This window comes from Saccopteryx leptura, chromosome 2 (assembly GCF_036850995.1).
Source record: "Saccopteryx leptura isolate mSacLep1 chromosome 2, mSacLep1_pri_phased_curated, whole genome shotgun sequence".
Lineage (NCBI taxonomy): Eukaryota > Metazoa > Chordata > Mammalia > Chiroptera > Emballonuridae > Saccopteryx > Saccopteryx leptura.
The window spans coordinates 76,191,954-76,209,349 of NC_089504.1; the positions used below are offsets into that span (position 1 = coordinate 76,191,954).

Genomic DNA, 17,396 nt, shown 5'->3' on the forward strand with positions numbered 1-17,396 from the left:
GGCTTCATTGTGAAGCCACTTATTTGTGATGATTTTAAACAACAGAGTCCTCACCATTATAAATGTATTAATAGTAATCCTTTAATCACCCTTAACCCACCATGTCATTATATAGTCCTTAGTAGGCATGGCTTTTTTTGTTATGTGTTGTACTCATGACTTTGGGGATACCATAGTTTTTTACATTTATACTTATTTTCCATGCATAGAAATTTCTTCCAGCTATATTGTTGTATTTATAAAATTAAATCATAAAGAGCATCCTGAAGGGAATTTTGTTCTTATTTTTTGGGTATAAAAGAAAGAAATCAATATCTGTTCCTAAACTGTCAGGGAACAAAAATATCAAGACTCACTCTTGATAATTGTTTACCTGTGTTCTCTGCTACTTAATACTGCAGCCTTCTAATCACTGGACAAGAAGTTTCTCTTTTTTTGGTATAGTTAGAATTTAAAGAAATGTTAGGCAATTTTACTTGAATGATTGTATTATTTAGATATTTTCTTCTTCATGTTATCCCAACCACATAAATAAATTTTTAAAAATCTGATTATTTTTTTAAAACATGAAAACCAGCCATTTAAAAAGATTATTTATTTATTTATTAAGTGAGAGGCAGGGAGGTGGGGAAGCACAGAGACAGACTCCCACATGAGCCCGACCGGGATCCACCCGCAAGCCCCCTTAGGGGTGATGTTCTGCCCATCTGGGGCTACTGCCTGTTGCTTGGAACAGAAATTTCAGCACCTGAGGTGAGGCCATGGGGCTATCCTCAGCTCCCAGGGCCAAAATGCTCAAACCATTTGAGCCATGGCTGCTGGAGGGGGAGAGAGAGAGAGAGAGAGAGAGAAAGGGGGAGGGAAGGAGTGAAGAAGCAGATGGTCACTTCTCCTGTGTGCCCTGCCTGGGACTCAAACCCTGGGCTTCCACACATTGGGCCAGTGATCTACCGCTGAGCCAACCAGCCAGGGCTAAATCAGCCATTTTGAATGAAAATCTTGCTAAATATGTCAAATGCTATTTTTTAAATAGAATATACTCTACTTAAATTAAAATTTTTATTATGCTGGTTCATTATAATAGATATAAACAGTAATATTATAACAAAAGTATATAAATCAGTGGTTTGCAACCATTTTATACTTGGAGACCAGTGAAAATAGGAGAAGTATTTCAGGGATCGCTAAAGCAGAAATCACCCTGAACATAAGTGAATTTGACTAAGATCATAGGGTCTATAATCTTCGTACTACATTAGGGTGGTTAACTCTTTCGCAAACTGGCACAAAATTTCTGGCCAACCAGTACCAGTCCATGAACTTGTGGTTAAAAAACATTGGTATAAAATACTCAGGGATATAATGGCATTTGCCTCTAAATATGATACTTCATAGAAAAATTTAAAATTAGCTTTTAAAAATCATAAAGGTTATACCTGATCATGACAGTAAGAAATGAGACTCTTAAAAGAATAAAAGAAAATGATTATTTAAAATTTTGCCATTCAGCCTGACCAGGTGGTGGCGCAGTGGATAGAGCGTCGGACTGGGATGCGGAGGAATCAGGTTCGAGACTCTTAGGTCGCCAGCTTGAGCACGAGCTCATCTGGGTTGAGCAAAAAAAAAAAAAGTTCACCAGCTCGGACCTAAGGTCGCTGAGCAAGGGGTCACCTGGTCTGCTGAAGGCCCACGGTCAAGGCAATATGAGAAAGCAATCAATGAACAACTGAGGTGTTGCAAGGAGAAACTGATGATTGATGCTTCTCATCTCTCTTCGTTCCTGTCTCTCTGTCCCTATCTGTCCCTCTCTCTGACTCTCTCTCTGTCCCTGTAAAATAAATAAATAAATAAATAAATAAATAAATAAAGAAATTTTGGTTATAAAATTTTGCCATTCAGAAGTAACCAGTGTTAAGATTTTGGTATATATTTTTGTAGTTATTCTAGTTATTTATTAGTCATAAATACAGTTATATCCCTCTTTTTTATATATAATATGTCTATATATAGTTAAGCAATGATTGGACCACACTCTCTTGTAAATATTTTTTAAATGTGGTAACATATGATGGGTGTCTGTCTGTAAATACAGATTTACCTCATAGTTGAGGATTGAGTTAGATTCACTAATACAGTATCTTTACTCAGTTTTCCATTGGTAGATATTTGAGTGATTTTTTTTCTTTTTGGTTATTATGAATAAGGTGGCAATTAATGTCCTTTTGCAAAAAAATGTTTTCATGAACTGTTATATTTTTCTTTAGAATTAGTGGATTTGCTGCACTAATAATAAGCATATACTAAGTTTTTTTATGTATATTCCCTGATTGCCCCTTGAAAAGGCTGTTCTGGTGTGATCCTAAATGGCTTTTATATAGTTCTTTAGTTTTCTTTAAATATATGGTTCTTCATTTTCTGATACTAAAAGAAAGTTTTATCTTTCTATAATGTAGGTCTTTCTTGATTTTCAGAGATGTTCATTGTGATTGGGTCCTTTAATTTGCAGAGTTGACAGGGTTGGGTTTAAGAGTCCCAGGGCAAAGTAAAGAGAATATATTTTGTGACAGCTGTTTGTCTCCCAGATATTCTTTTAAATTTATTTCTGCATCCACAACTGTGCTTTGAATGTTTGAGATTATTGGATAGCTGACCTTTTTGATAAGTGAGATCATTTTAGTAATAAGGTATCACAAGATTCTGGGGTTATCTAAAGTAGTTGTCTATTAGAGTTTCTAGAATTCTCTTTAAATTCTAAAATCAAAATATCTTTTAAATTAAAAGTAAAGTGATTAGAACTGGGTAGTGGAACCAGACAGAATGTTGGAATACTGTCTTCCTCAGAGGCTGGAAGGTATTCTCGGAGAAGCGCACTTTGTTAGGGGATGTGATCGCTAGGAAGTCATGAGTTTATCAGAGGGTAAATGTGCTTTGATGGGGAAAGGCCATCCTCTGTCTCATCTAGCTGCTCGACAGCTGTAATCTACACTTTCACAAAATATAAATTGTACCAATGAGAAATCTAAATGTTCTTGGTTTGAGGGCTAGCTTGAGGATGAATATACGAGTTTGTGTGTTTAATTGTTTTTTTCTGTTGTCCAGGAAGAGTAAGTGGCATTTTCTGACGTAATATTATCAGAAAGATGTTTTTATTTATTAGTTAAAATTTTAGAATTCTCCTCTGAAGATTTGATAATGCACAAGCATATGTTGTTTCTTCAAAATTTCCTGGTAACAGAGCTGTAAGCAATGCTAAGTGAAATGGAATGTCATGCACATTAAGATGTTAATGCGCACAGAAGGACTAGCTTTAAGGATATGTTGCAAATTGGGATAGTAATTATGAAATAATTAAACAATAGCATTTAAACACTGGTATTAGTCATAGTGACTTATGCCTTGTTGTCCTTAATCTGTATCTTCTAATGTTTTGGTTTTTGATGAACAGGAAGACTTTGCTGGAGACCTGGCCTAGCATGGTAATCATTGGAGCAGTTTCAGTATCAACACACTAAGTCTCCTCACCATCCTTCCTCCTCGCTTCCTTTCCGCCCTTTCTCTCCCTGTTTGATTTGCACTTTTATTGGTTAGTGGGAGTGGAGGTTGGGGAGGAGGGGATACATCAATCAGAATTTTAGGATAGCATCTTGAGAGTAAAAATGTGAAATTGGCCTGACCTATGGTGGCACAGTGGATAAAGCGTCGACCTGGAAATGCTGAGGCTGCCGGTTCGAAACCCTGGGCTTGCCTGGTCAAGGCACATATGGGAGTTGATGCTTCCAGCTCCTCCCCCCTTCTCTCTCTCTGTTTCTCTCTCTCCCTCTTTCTCTCCTCTCTAAAAATGAATAAATAAAAAAAAAAGTGAAATTATGTTATTCTTTTATTTCAGATATTTTAACAGGCGATATATATGTTACCATTCTTAGTCCTCATATTGTATTTTAAAAGACATGATAAAAAAGGTATTTTTGGTTTTACCTCTATGGTGAAACATAGTCTTGGGCACCTAACTGATAGGTAAGATTTCTAAGAAAAATCTGATAAAGCTAGGAAATTTATAAGTTGTTTTTTTTTAAATATTTAGTAGATGAGACATTTTACATCTTGCATCATGGGTTTTTAAAACTTTTAAATCATTTAAATTTATTCACTAAAGATATTTTTTTTTTATTTAGAAATTAAATTTAATAGGGTAACATCCATCAATAAGAGTACATAGGTTTCAGGTGGACATCTCCATGGACATATTGATGGTGTTGTGTGCCCATCACCTAAAGCCAACTCGTTTTCCACTACCATATGTCCTCCCTTACTCCCCCTCCCCCTCCCCCTTTCCCTGGCAACAACTTCACTTTTATCTATGTCCATGAGTCTCAATTTTATATCCCACCTATATGTGAAATCATACAGTTCTCAACTTTTTCTGATTTACTTAGCATAATGTTCTCAGGGTCCATCCATGTTGTCATAAATGGCAATATGTCTTCATTTCTTAGGGCTGAGTAGTATTCCATTGTCTTTATCCAATCCTCTGTTGAGGGACACTTTGGTTGCATCATGGGCTTTATTTCAGAATAGTGGTAGGATGGAACAGTAGGTTTTTAAATTTTTTTTGTTGGGATTTAAACAAAATCTGTTTGCCTTTTGAAAATGACAGAATGACATGTGAGGGCAAGGAAATGCATGTGTATAAAGCTTCTGCTACACAGAATCTCACTGAGGAATCTCATAACTCCTTACTCCTTAACTCAACTGAAAGTATTCGTAAATTATTCCTATGGGACTGATCTGATATCAGTGATCTGAGCCAACACTAAGTAAAATCTGATAGGAATTCTTCAAAAACCAGGCTTGAGTCATAAAGTTCTTCCTCTCCTCCACTTCCAATTTTTAAAAAAGGTTTTAAAAGAATCTTTCTTTGTTTATTACAAGGAAGAATATTAGGAAGAAAATAAAATCATAGCAGAGTCTGCATCACAAAGTAATAGGATTGGCCATAGAACAGATGAAATCCTTCCCCCTGTAGATGCCAATTACACAGGTAGCTGGAATTCTCATTTTATCTAATTGTTGTCTTTTTCTCATTCATTGTCTTTCCCGTTTGGGATGAGTATGAGTCATCCCTGTGGAGCTGGAAGGACGCTGGGGGCCCTGCTCTGGAATCACTGCTTGCTGTGCGCTCTCAGCCTAGTTCTCCTGCATCAGCCCCTCAGTTGGGGCATGGCGAGGGCGGTACCTGCCCTGTTGCGTCTGGGGTGATTGTAACAATCATATGACATGCATGAAAGAGCTTTGAAAATTAAACAGCATTGATAGATGGTGTTTGAATTGTTTTCCTTTAAATATTTGGCATATAAATGTTCTTGGGCAGAATTTTAGGAGGCTTTGCTTAGATTTCAATTTCAGGTTGATATTTTTGCCTTTCTAAAAGACGAACAAGAAAATCAGATTATAGGTAAGTGGGCAACCAAGAATTTGTGCGATTTTCTGCATATCATTGAGTTTCACTGGAACCATTGTGTTGATCAGAATGAGAATGTCTTTCTTAAGAGCATAGTATTTGGGAGCTATAAAATAATCTCTTTTCTGGGGAAAGAGGCAGGCAATGTATCAGTGGTATTGGAGAATGTAAGGGAGAGTCAACATGCCCGGACTGAAGTCCTGGTGCTGTGATCTAACCTCCTCCGCTGGTCAGTCCTCAGCACCGAGGCTCCTCCATTTCCTCATCTTTAAATGGGGACAGTGAAGCCTGTCTTCCGTTCTTCCACTCACAGGCTTGCGGGGACATCAGCTGGGGTAAGGAGCACGTGAGGGTGCTTTCTGCATTGTAAAGGGCTGCATTGACATGAGCTGTGCTGGACTGAACTGCAAACAAGCCTGGGGACAGGGGAAGTGAACTGAGGTATATTGAGGAATATTTTAGTGTTTTGACTCGCAGAAGTTTTTGACTGGTGACCTATTTGATAGACACAGTTTTCACTTTAGTTGCCACATGTGCAATCAAAAGAATAAAATGTTCCACAACTTCAGTGTTTCCTTATAGTTCAGTATAAAACGATGTCTGCCATATACTTCTATTGAATAATTATTATACAAAGTAATTGAAGCATTACTACTCCTGTAATATTTCTTTTTTGGACTTCAAATTCCAGCTCTGAGAACATGATATTTGCCTGTATGTAAAATGTTTCAAACACGCTTAGTAAAGACCAAAAACAAAATCACAAAACATGAAAGTACAGAGCTTTTTTATTTGTTAAAATTTTTAGCTCTAGTTAGATTAAAGTAAATAAGCTGCTGACTGATTTGAGCATAATTTCTTTGTCATTAATGTTAAGAGGGAAAAACTACATCCCAAATTTGACCCTTTCTCTATCTTTTTTCTTTTTCTGAAGCCTATTTAAGTATAAGTATAACCCTACTAGATAATACCTTTTAATGCTTATTATTGAGAGGCTGAAGCCTGTGAGCACTTGAACTTTCAAGTGCTACAACAGAATTGCTATTCATGTTAGCTACTTGGACAAAAAACAGTGTTTGATGGACTGCCTAGGTGAAGACCTGGAAAAGGAAGGGTTATCTACAAATTGACTGAGTTTATTATGGCTTAGTGATTTGCTGATTGATTTCATTTGCTGTCAGTTAAGGCTCTCTTAATGTCAGTTTTCTTTGCATAATGCCTTGAAATAAAGACTAATGAAGTTCTTCAGATTGATGCCGCTTATGTAAACTGACCCTGATTTGCCCTATTCTACATGACAATTTAAGTGACAGCAGTTAGAGGAATATAGAGCAATGAATATGCAACTTAAGGATTAAGGGAAATGCAATAAATCATTCAGTCTAAAACTAGGTACAAAAGTAATTTCTTGTAATTCCACAGATGCCTTAAATTTTATTAAGCAGACTATTAACGTTCTCAAGTGTGTGTGTATTTGTATATATATATAATACACATGTATATCTATATTTATAATTATATATACAGTCATCCCTCGCCATATCGCAGTTCACTTTTTGCAGTCTCACTGTATCGCGATTTTTAAATTGTATATATCTAAATTTTATCATGGATTTTCACTATATTGCAGAATCTTGTGGTATATGGGTATTTTCATATATTTATTTTAATTATTTTGTGGTAAAATAAGCAAATTAAATGTTGGAAAGGTTAATAACAGTGTGGGAAAGGTTTATAAGAGTGTGGAGAAGGTTTATAAAGCCTTAAAATATATCTAAATAATACTATAAATGTAAGGTCACTACTTCGCAGATTTTTGCCTCTCACAGGGGGTTCTGGAACCTAACCCCCGTGATAGACGAGGGACTACTGTATACAGTGTGGGGCAAAGTGGGTTTATAGTTTTGAGTATGTAAAACAGAACTTATTCTATAATTATTTATTAATTATTGTGTTATTTTCCATATTAATAAATAAATATTGAGAGAGAAATAAAGAGAGAGGAATTGAATTTAAAAAAGAACTGAAAGTCAGCCTAAATCTTTTCAAATTATAGTAAATCTTCCTTTCCCCCCTTCAACTGGAAGTTGTCAGAATCACACTTTAAAAAATATTAGGGCCCTGGCCGGTTGGTTCAGCGGTAGAGCATCAGCTAAGCGTGTGGAAATCCCAATTCCTGGTCAGGGCACACAGGAGAAGCAACCATCTGCTTCTCTATCCCTTCCCCTCCTCTCTCTCTCTCTCTCTCTCTCTCTCTCTTTCTCTTTCTCTCTCTTTCTCTTTCTCTCCTGCAGCCATGGCTTGAATGGTTCAAGGTGGCTGGCTCCATGGCCTCGCCTCAGGCACTGAAATAGCTTGGTTGCTGAGCAACAGCAGCAGCTCCAGATGGGCAGAGCATCCTTGATAGGGGGCTTGCCTATTGGATCCTAGCTGGGTCACATGCAGGAGTCTGTCTCTCTGCCTACCTGCCACCCCACCTCTCACTTAATTAAAAAAAAATTAGAGGTTGCATAAGTGGTGCATATTAAGTAACCAATGAAATGTAGAGTGAATAATTTTGAAGCTTTAAATGCTTTTCAGATTCAGAGCCTTCTATTAATTGTAGTAATATCCACCCCCCTGCCTTTTTTTTTTCAATGGCCAAAAGTCTCGTTGTACTGACTAGAAAGAAGTATAACATTTTGGGGAAGACTAACTTAAGTATCTCACTGAGAAGAACATGATTAAATTAAAACATGAAGTTTAACCTTGTATATGTTATTTATTTATTTCTTAGGACAAAATAGGACAAAATGTGTTTTGGGGACACATAGTACAGAGTTTATCACAAAACCCTCCACAGACAGCAATTATGATTATTATTACAGAGATAGTGTGTATGAGTTGAGGAATGTTAGGATTCTTCATCAAGTGAAAAGATATTATTATTTGAAAGGTTTGGGTGTCTCATGGTATCACCAGGTTTTGAATTAGTGCAAATTAAGAGGTCAAATTTCTTGTTAGCACTGAGTGATAGGTAGCAACAAAATGCTCCAAAAACGGATGATTTGGAGGCAAAACCTGAGAAGAACCTGCATGAGGCTCTCCAGTCTCAGTTTGTCCCCCGCAGTGCGATTATGTAATGTTTTGCAGTCGAGTGCATTTGATTGGAGTGTGCTGCCCCAGATCCCAAGTGTTACTTAGTTTATGGTTTATGCCCCATATTTCCCAAATCCAAAAACTACTAGCTCCAAAACTCATCTGGCCCCAAGGTTCAAATAAGGTTTTGTGTGAGCTTCCTAAACCAGATTCCATACAAATAACACATTACTGCTTTAATGTGAGCCTTTGTTTTTCTTATAGTGAGGCACATTCATCTTGTGGGATTGTATTTTTGAGTGAAATTTAGATTTAACATCTAATATCTCTTGCTTTTGGTTTGGGTCATAAAGAAATTGTGTAGCAGTTGTACTACCACTTGAAAACTCAGAGTCTTCAACAGTGTGTGACATGCAAAGCAGATGTGACTAAATTAGGCTTTACTTTGCTCAAGTCTAATACCTGTTTGCAAACTAATGGCACAATTTTACTCTGTGTGAGTGAGTAGAAATCCCCTGAGACATTCTTTTTTTTTTTTTTTTGGGGGGGGGGAATTCTACTTTATATCCTGAAAGCAGAATGGGTAAAATTCCTTGTCACTTAACCTGCTAATTTTTTTAACCTCCCTCATTTAATTTGTTCCCATTCAAGAAGGTAGTGCAGACTCTCTCTTAAAGGGTCTGAAGAAGCCGGCTCTCCTGGTACCCAGACAGTTGACCTAGGTAAGGAAAATAAAGCCATTTAGGAGCCCAAGGGTCTGGTGGTTCATATCCCTAACTCCTGGTAATCCACAGGAGGCTTAGGAAACACAGTATCTTTTGCTTCAACATTTTCTAGAGGTAAAATTAAAATGTCATTTCAGAGTCTTTTAAAGACTAACTGTGAACCAGGAAATTGGTTTAAAAAAATAGAATGGCCAGCTGTCTTGATCATATAGATTTGGATATGGCTAACACCATTCAGTGATATAGTGAGCACCTGCCAAATTCAAGGCACTGTGCTATACTTGGGAATACAAAGGTGATTCAGAAATCTCTGGAAGGGGCATAGGAAATTTAAGAGTAGTATGATACGGAAAGCATGATTGCTGTAGGAGAGGTATAGATCAAGTACCGTAGCCCGCCTGCCTTTCAGAGAAGAATGAAATTTGTTTTTTTTTCTGGGAAAATTTGGAGAGACTTCTTAGAAGAGGTGGTGTTTGAGTGGTCTGGAAGGTTAGGTGGCTAAAATTTTCCTTTCTATAAATATTATTGTCAGAAAATAGAAATGGGAAGTATCTGGGTTTGAGTCTTGGCCTGTAGCTAGCTCATTTAGTTCAATCCCTGTTTGCAAACATTGGATTCCTCATTTGCAAATGGGAGTTGAACTAAATGATTGGTAAGATCTTTTTAGCTACCAAAGTTCTGTGATATTGTGAATAAACTATGGTCTCTGTAGGATTTCATGGAAATATGTGCAAAAAGTATATTCACTGGTTTAGTTGAATATCAAAAAGCACTTTAGAACCAATATTTCCTTAAAACAATATAGTAACGATATTTTTTGGAGGTGTAGTTTAACATACTTCAGTGAATTTTGATACACAGTAGAGATTACAGGGATTATTGAAGTAGACAACCCTGACTAAATGTGCACTTTCCCAAACCAACTTGACATATCAGAATCAGAGTGGAATCATGGTAATAAAATTAGCTTTTAATAAAGGCATAAAGTATTTTCTATCTTTAGTGATTGGCTTCTCTTTAGGTTTGTTGAAATTGTTCTTTTTTTTTTTTTTTTCTGAAGCTGGAAACAGGGAGAGACAGTCAGACAGACTCCCGCATGCGCCCGACCGGGATCCACCCGGCACGCCCACCAGGGGCGAAGCTCTGCCCACCAGGGGGCGATGCTCTGCCCATCCTGGGCGTCGCCATGTTGCGACCAGAGCCACTCTAGCGTCCGAGGCAGAGGCCACAGAGCCATCCCCAGCGCCCGGGCCACCCTTGCTCCAATGGAGCCTTGGCTGCAGGAGGGGAAGAGAGAGACAGAGAGGAAAGCGCAGCGGAGGGGTGGAGAAGCAAATGGGCGCTTCTCCTGTGTGCCCTGGCCGGGAATCGAACCCAGGTCCTCCGCACGCTAGGCCGACGCTCCACCGCTGAGCCAACTGGCCAGGGCTGAAATTGTTCTTATTGGATAGAATTAAACCACAAACAGGTGCATCAAATTCTTATGATTCCAGCTAAATGGCTTTCTAGCACCTTTGTTTAAATTAATGTAAAGACACTAATAATGGATGTCTTTTGCTGAGATTTGTAAATAAAGCTAACGGTTTTAAGTGAAAAGAGGAAGGTGAACCATTCAGCCTTGTGTGTATGTGTGGGGTGCATACTCTGCATCAGTAGCTCAGATCAGGTGTACATTGGTGTTGTGGTGATGGACTGAGCAGTTTTTCTTTGGTAGTGAACAATCATCTCAGACTGTAAAACATTTATTTTTATAACTTTTATATTAACAGCAGTTCTTTAAGACAATTTGCATACTGAACCCCCAAAAGATCAAAATTGCTTTTGGTTTGGGTCATAAAGAAATTGTGACCCAATTTGGATATGTCTTTGGTATACCAGCAAATTGAGTTAACACAGTTGGATCTTTGTGGGTTGATTATGGAAGACATGGAAAGTGCTGGTTATCACTTTGTTTACTCTCCAAACGAGATTGAGATTGTAAACCAGAAAGAGGTTGTTGGAATATGAAGTGCTTTTTGTTAAGTCCAGTATCTTTTTTTTTTTTTGTATTTTTCCAAAGCTAGAAACGGGGAGAGACAGTCAGACAGACTCCCGCATGCGCCCGACCGGGATCCACCTGGCACGCCCACCAGGGGGCGACGCTCTGCCCACCAGGGGGCGATGCTCTGCCCCTCCGGGGCGTCGCTCTGTTGCAACCAGAGCCACTGTAGCGCCTGGGGCAGAGGCCAAGGATCCATCCCCAGCGCCCGGGCCATCTTTGCTCCAATGGAGCCTCGACTGTGGGAGGGGAAGAGAGAGACAGAGAGGAAGGAGAGGGGGAGGGGTGGAGAAGCAGATGGATGCTTCTCCTGTGTGCTCTGGCCGGGAATCGAACCCGGGACTTCTGCACGCCAGGCCGACACTCTACCACTGAGCCAACCGGCCAGGGCCAAGTCCAGTATCTTTTGAAGAGGATAAATAGGCACTCTCTATAGTCCACATTAGTATTGAGATTCTAAAGTGAACCATATCCATATTGTATGTTGTTTATTTTGTCAAGTTGAACAAGTATGTGTCCAGCCCTGTGCTTGACAGATGACTGCAGTGACAGAGGATGAATGTGCATCCAGGGAGGAGGAATTAAAAAGAAAAAAACCTCAAATGTTATTTTCTAATACAAGAGGAACAAAACAAGCACGAATATGGCACCATTAAGTGCCAACATGTATGCTGTGAGCCTTTGGGAAAGGTCAGGAATGAGCCTGAATGTGTCACTAACCTTGTTTTCCATCCTCCTCTCAAAACATTTTTTTTTAAACAGGAAGAGGCATTTGGCTTAAAATTTTTTTTTATTAATTTTAATTTATTGTGTTAACATGGATTCAAGTGTCCCACTGAATATAACACCCTCACCCCCACCCCTATGTCCCTCATTATACCTCCTTTGCCCCCTCCTCGTAACTCCCTCATCCCCTTCCCTCTGGGATTTGCTGTCCTGTTATCTGTATCTATGTGTTATGTATATATAATTTTACTAATCACTTCACCTTCTCTGGTCCCATTCCCTCATCCCCCTTTCCTTTGACAGCTGTCCCTCTGCCTCTGTGACCCTGCCTCTGCCTCTATTTTGTTCCTCAGTTCACTTTGTTCATTAGATTCCACATATAAGTGAAGTCATATATATTTTTCTTTCATTGCCTGGCTGATTTCACTTAGGATAATGATCTTCAGGTCCATTTGTGCCATCGCAAAAGGTAAGATTTCCTTTTTTTCCATGGCCCCATAGTATTCCATTGTATATATGTACCACACCTTTTTTTGATCTACTCATCCACTGACAGACACTTGGGCTGTTTCCAGATCTCTGCTATTGTGAACAATGCTGCCGTAAACATGGGGGTGCATTTCTTCTTTTGAATCAATGATTTGATATTCTTAGGATATATTCCTAAAAGTGGAATAGCTGGCTCAAAAGGCAGTTTCATTTTTAATTTTGTGAGGAAATGCCATGCCATACTGTTTTCCACAGTGGCTGCACAAGTATGCATTTTTACCAGCAGTGCAGGAGGGTTCCCTTTTCTCCACATCCTCTCTAGCAGTTATTGTGTGTTGATTTGTTAATAAGTGCCATTCTGTCAGGTGTGAGGTGGTATCTCATTGTGGTTTTAATTTGCATTTCTCTGATGATAGTGACGTTGAACATTTTTTCATATTCCTGTTGGCCATCTGTATGTCCTCTTTTTTTTTTTTTTTTTTGTATTTTTCTCAAGCTAGAAACGGGGAGAGACAGTCAGACAGACTCCCGCATGTGCCTGACCGGGATCCACCCGGCACGCCCACCAGGGGGCAACGCTCTGCCCCTCTGGGGCGTCGCTCTGTTGTGACCAGAGCCACTCCAGCGCCTGGGGCAAAGGCCAAGGAGCCATCCCCAGCGCCCGGGCCATCTTTGCTCCAATGGAGCCTCGGCTGCGGGAGGGGAAGAGAGAGACAGAGAGGAAGGAGAGGGGGAAGGGTGGAGAAGCAGATGGGCGCTTCTCCTGTGTGCCCTGGTCGGGAATCGAACCCGGGACTTCTGCACGCCAGGCCGACACTCGACCACTGAGCCAACCGGCCAGGGCCTTGTATGTCCTCTTTGGAGAAGTGTCCATTCAGTTTCTTTGCCCATTTTTTAGTTGTGATGTTTACCTTCCTGGTGTTGAGTTTTAGGAATTCTTTATAAATTTTGGTTATTAACCCTTTATCAGATGTATTGGCAAATATATTCTCCCATTGTGTGAGTTGTCTTTTTATTTTCTTAATGGTGTCTTTTGCTGTACAAAAGTTTTTTAGTTTGTTATAGTCCCACTTATTTATTTTATCCTTAATTCACTTGCCTGTGGAGATAAATTGGCAAAAATATTGCTATAAGAGATATTGGAGAGTTTACTGCCTATGTTTTCTTTCAAGATATTTATGGTTTCACGACTTACATTTAAGTCTTTTATCTATTTTGAGTTAATTTTTGTGAATGGTGTAAGTTAGTCTAGTTTCATTTTTTTTGCGTGACATGTCCAATTTTCCCAACATTGTTTATTAAAGAGACTGCCTTTACTCCACTGTATGCTCTTACCTCCTTTGTCAAGTATCAATTGACCATAAAAGCATGGGTTTATTTCTGGGTTCTCTGTTCTGTTCCATTGATCTGTATGCCTGTTCTTATGCCAGTACCAAGCTATTTTGATTCCAATGGCCTTGTAGTATAACTTGATATCAGGAAGTGTGATACCTCCCACTTTATTCTTCATTTTCAAGATTGCTGAGGCTATTCGTGTTATTTTTTGGGTTCCATATAAATTTTGAAATATTTATTCTATATCTTTGAAGTATACCATTGGTATTTTAATAGGAATTGCATTGAACTTGTAGATTGCTATGGGTAGTATAGACATTTTAATGATGTTTATTCTTTCTATCCATGAACACGGTATATGCTTCCACTTGTTTGTATTTTCCATGATTTTTTTTTTCAATGTCTTAAAATTTTCCAAGTACTAGTCTTTTACCTCCTTGGTTAAATTTATTCCTAGGTACTTTATTTTTTTTGTTGCAATAGTGAATTGGATCGTTTGCTTAATTTCTCTTTCAGACAGTTTATTATTGGTGTATAAAAATGACACTGATTTCTGAATAGTAATTTTATATCCTGCCACCCTGCCAAATTAATTTATCAGATCTTGTAGTTTTTTTGACTGAGACTTTAGGGTTTCCTATGTACAGTATCTTGCCATCAGCAAATAATGATAGTTTTACCTCTTTTCCAGTTTGGATGCCTTTCATTTCTTTTTCTTGTCTGATTGCTGTGGCTAGGACTTCCAGTACTTTGTTGAATAGGAGTGGTGAGAGGGGGCACCACTGTCTTGTTCTTGATTTTAAGGGGATTGCTTTTAATTTTTGACCAATTGAGTATGATGTTGACTGTGGATTTGTCATAGATGGCCTTTATTATGTTGAGGTATGTTCCCTGTATTCCCACTTTGTTTAGAGTTTTGATCAGAAATAGGTGCTGGATTTTACAAATGCTTTTTCTGCATCTATTGATATAATGATGTGATTTTTATCTTTCTGTTTGTTTATGTGATGAATCACTTTGAATGATTTGCAAATGGTGTACCAGCCTTGCCTCTCTAGATTGAATCCCATTTGATCATGATGTATCATCTTTTTGATATATTGCTGGATCTGGTTTGCTAATATTTTGTTGAGAATTTTAGCATGTATGTTCATCAGGGATATTGGCCCATAGTTTTCTTTCTTTGTAGTGTCTTTACCTGGTTTTGGAATGAGGATAATGCTTGCCTCAGAAAAAGAGTTTGGAATTCTTCCTTCCTCTTGAATTTTTTGGAATAGCTTGAGAAGGATAGGTGTTAGTACTTCTTTGAATGTTTGGTAAAATTCACCTGTGAAGTCATTCAGTCCAGGACTTTTGTTTGCTGGGAGTTTTTTGATAACTGTTTCAACTTTATTTGTTGTAATTGGTCTGTTTAGGTTTTATGATTCTTGCATATTGAGTTTTAGAAGATTGTATTTATTTTGCCTTGGTAGTTCAATTTTTTGGCATATAGATCTTCATAGTATTTTTCTTACAATCCTTTGTATTTCTGCAGTGTCAGTTGTTACTTCTCCACTCTCGTTTCTAATTTTATTTATTTGAGTTCTCTCTCTCTCGTTCTCTCTCTCTTTCTCTCTCTTTGATGTGTCTGGTTAAAGGTTCATCAATCTTCCTCATTTAATTTTTTTTTTTTTTTTTTACAGGGACAGAAAGAGAGTCATAGGGATTGATAGGGACAGACAGACAGGAACGAAGAGAGATGAGAAGCATCAATCATCAGTTTTTTGTTGTGGCACCTTAGTTGTTCACTGATTGCTTTCTCATATGTGCCTTGACCATGGGGCTACAGCTGACCGAGTAACCCCTTGCTTGAGCCAGTGACCTTGGGTCCAAGCTGATAAGCCTTGCTCAAACCAGATGAGCCCGTGCTCAAGGTGGCGACCTCGGGGTCTTGAACCTGGGTTCTCCGCATCCCAGTCTGCAGCTCTATCCACTGCATCACTGCTGGTCAGGCTGGTTCATCAATCTTGTATACCTTTTCAAAGAAACAGCTCTTGGTTTTATTAATCTTTTATATTATTGTTTTAGACTCAATGTCATTTATTTCTACTCTGATCTTTATTATTTCCTTCCTTCTACTTTCTCTAGGCTGTATTTATTGTTCTTTTTCTAGTTCTTTTGATGCAGGGTTAAGTTGTTTATTTGAGCTTTTTCTTCTTAAGGTATGCCTGTAATGCAATGAACTTCCCTCTCAGGACTGCTTTTACTGTGTCCCATAAATTATGAGTTGTTGTATGTTCATTTTCATTTGTTTCAAGGAAATTTTTTTATTTTGTCCTTGTTCTCATTAATCCATTCATTATTTAATAACATGTTATTTAGTCTCCAAGTGTTTGAATGTTTTTTTAGTTTTTCTGTTGTTGATTTCTAGTTTCATGGCATTGTAATCAGAGATGCTTGATATGATTTCAGTCTTCTTAAATTTATTGAGACTTGTTTTGTGTCCTAATGTGTGGTCTATCCTAGAGAATGTACTATGAGCACTTGTAAAGAATGTATATGCCGCTGCTTTGGGGTGAAAGGTTCTGATGGTATCAATTGAATCTAGTTGATCTAGTGTGTCATTCAAGGCTGCTGTTTCTTTGTTAATTTATTGTCTAGAGGATCAGTCCAATGATGTCAATGGGGTAATAAAACCCATTACCATTATACAGTAGTATTGCTGTCAATCTCGCCCTTTTGTCTATCGAAATCTGCTTTATATATTTAGGTGCTCCTATATTAGGCGCATAGATATTTACAATGGTTATATCCTCCTCTTGGATTGCTCCCTTTATCATTATGTATTGACCTTCTTTATCCCTTTGTTTTAAATGCTATTTTGTCAGATATAAATATTGCTACCCCAACTTTTTTTGTTTTATTTCCATTTGCATAAAATACATTTTTTCATTCTTTTACTTTCAGTCTATGTGTGTCTTTTGTTCTGAGGTGGGTCTCTGGTAGGCAGCATATGTATGGGTCCTATTTTCTTATGCATGAAGCAACCCTGTATCTTTTGTTTGGAGCATTTAATCCATTTACATTTAAGGTTATTATTGATATGTCATTATTTTTTGCCATTTTATTTTTTAAATCTACAATCCTCCTTTTCTTGATTTCTTTTTTTCCTTTGTGCTATTTATAGCAGGCCTCTTAAAATTTCTTGCAGAACTGATTTGGTGGTAATGAATTCCTTGAGTTGTTTGTTTGTTTGTTTTTTGTCTGGGAAGCTTTTTATTTCTCCTTTTAAATGAGAGCCTTGCTGGATAAAGTAGTCTTGGTTGTCGGTTCTTGTTTTGCATCACTTTGAATATTTCTTGCCAATCCCTTCTGGCCTCAAGTGTTTCTGTTGAGAAGTTGGATGTCATCCTTATGGGGGCTACTCTGTAGGTAATTAACTGCTTTTTTCTTGCAGCTTTTAGTATTCTTTCTTTGTCTCTAAACTTTGGCACTTTAATTATGATGTGTCTTGGTGTAGGCCTCCTTAGATTCCTCTTTAATGGGACTCTCTGTGCTTCTTGAACTT

At 38.1% G+C, this 17,396-nt stretch overlaps 1 protein-coding gene across 1 annotated transcript in view; it reads left to right on the plus strand.

Moving 5' to 3' along the window:
* CCDC171 (coiled-coil domain containing 171) overlaps positions 1-17,396 on the plus strand; it is a 395,587-nt gene that overhangs the window by 286,985 nt on the left and 91,206 nt on the right. The gene's annotated exons all lie outside the window — the stretch shown is intronic.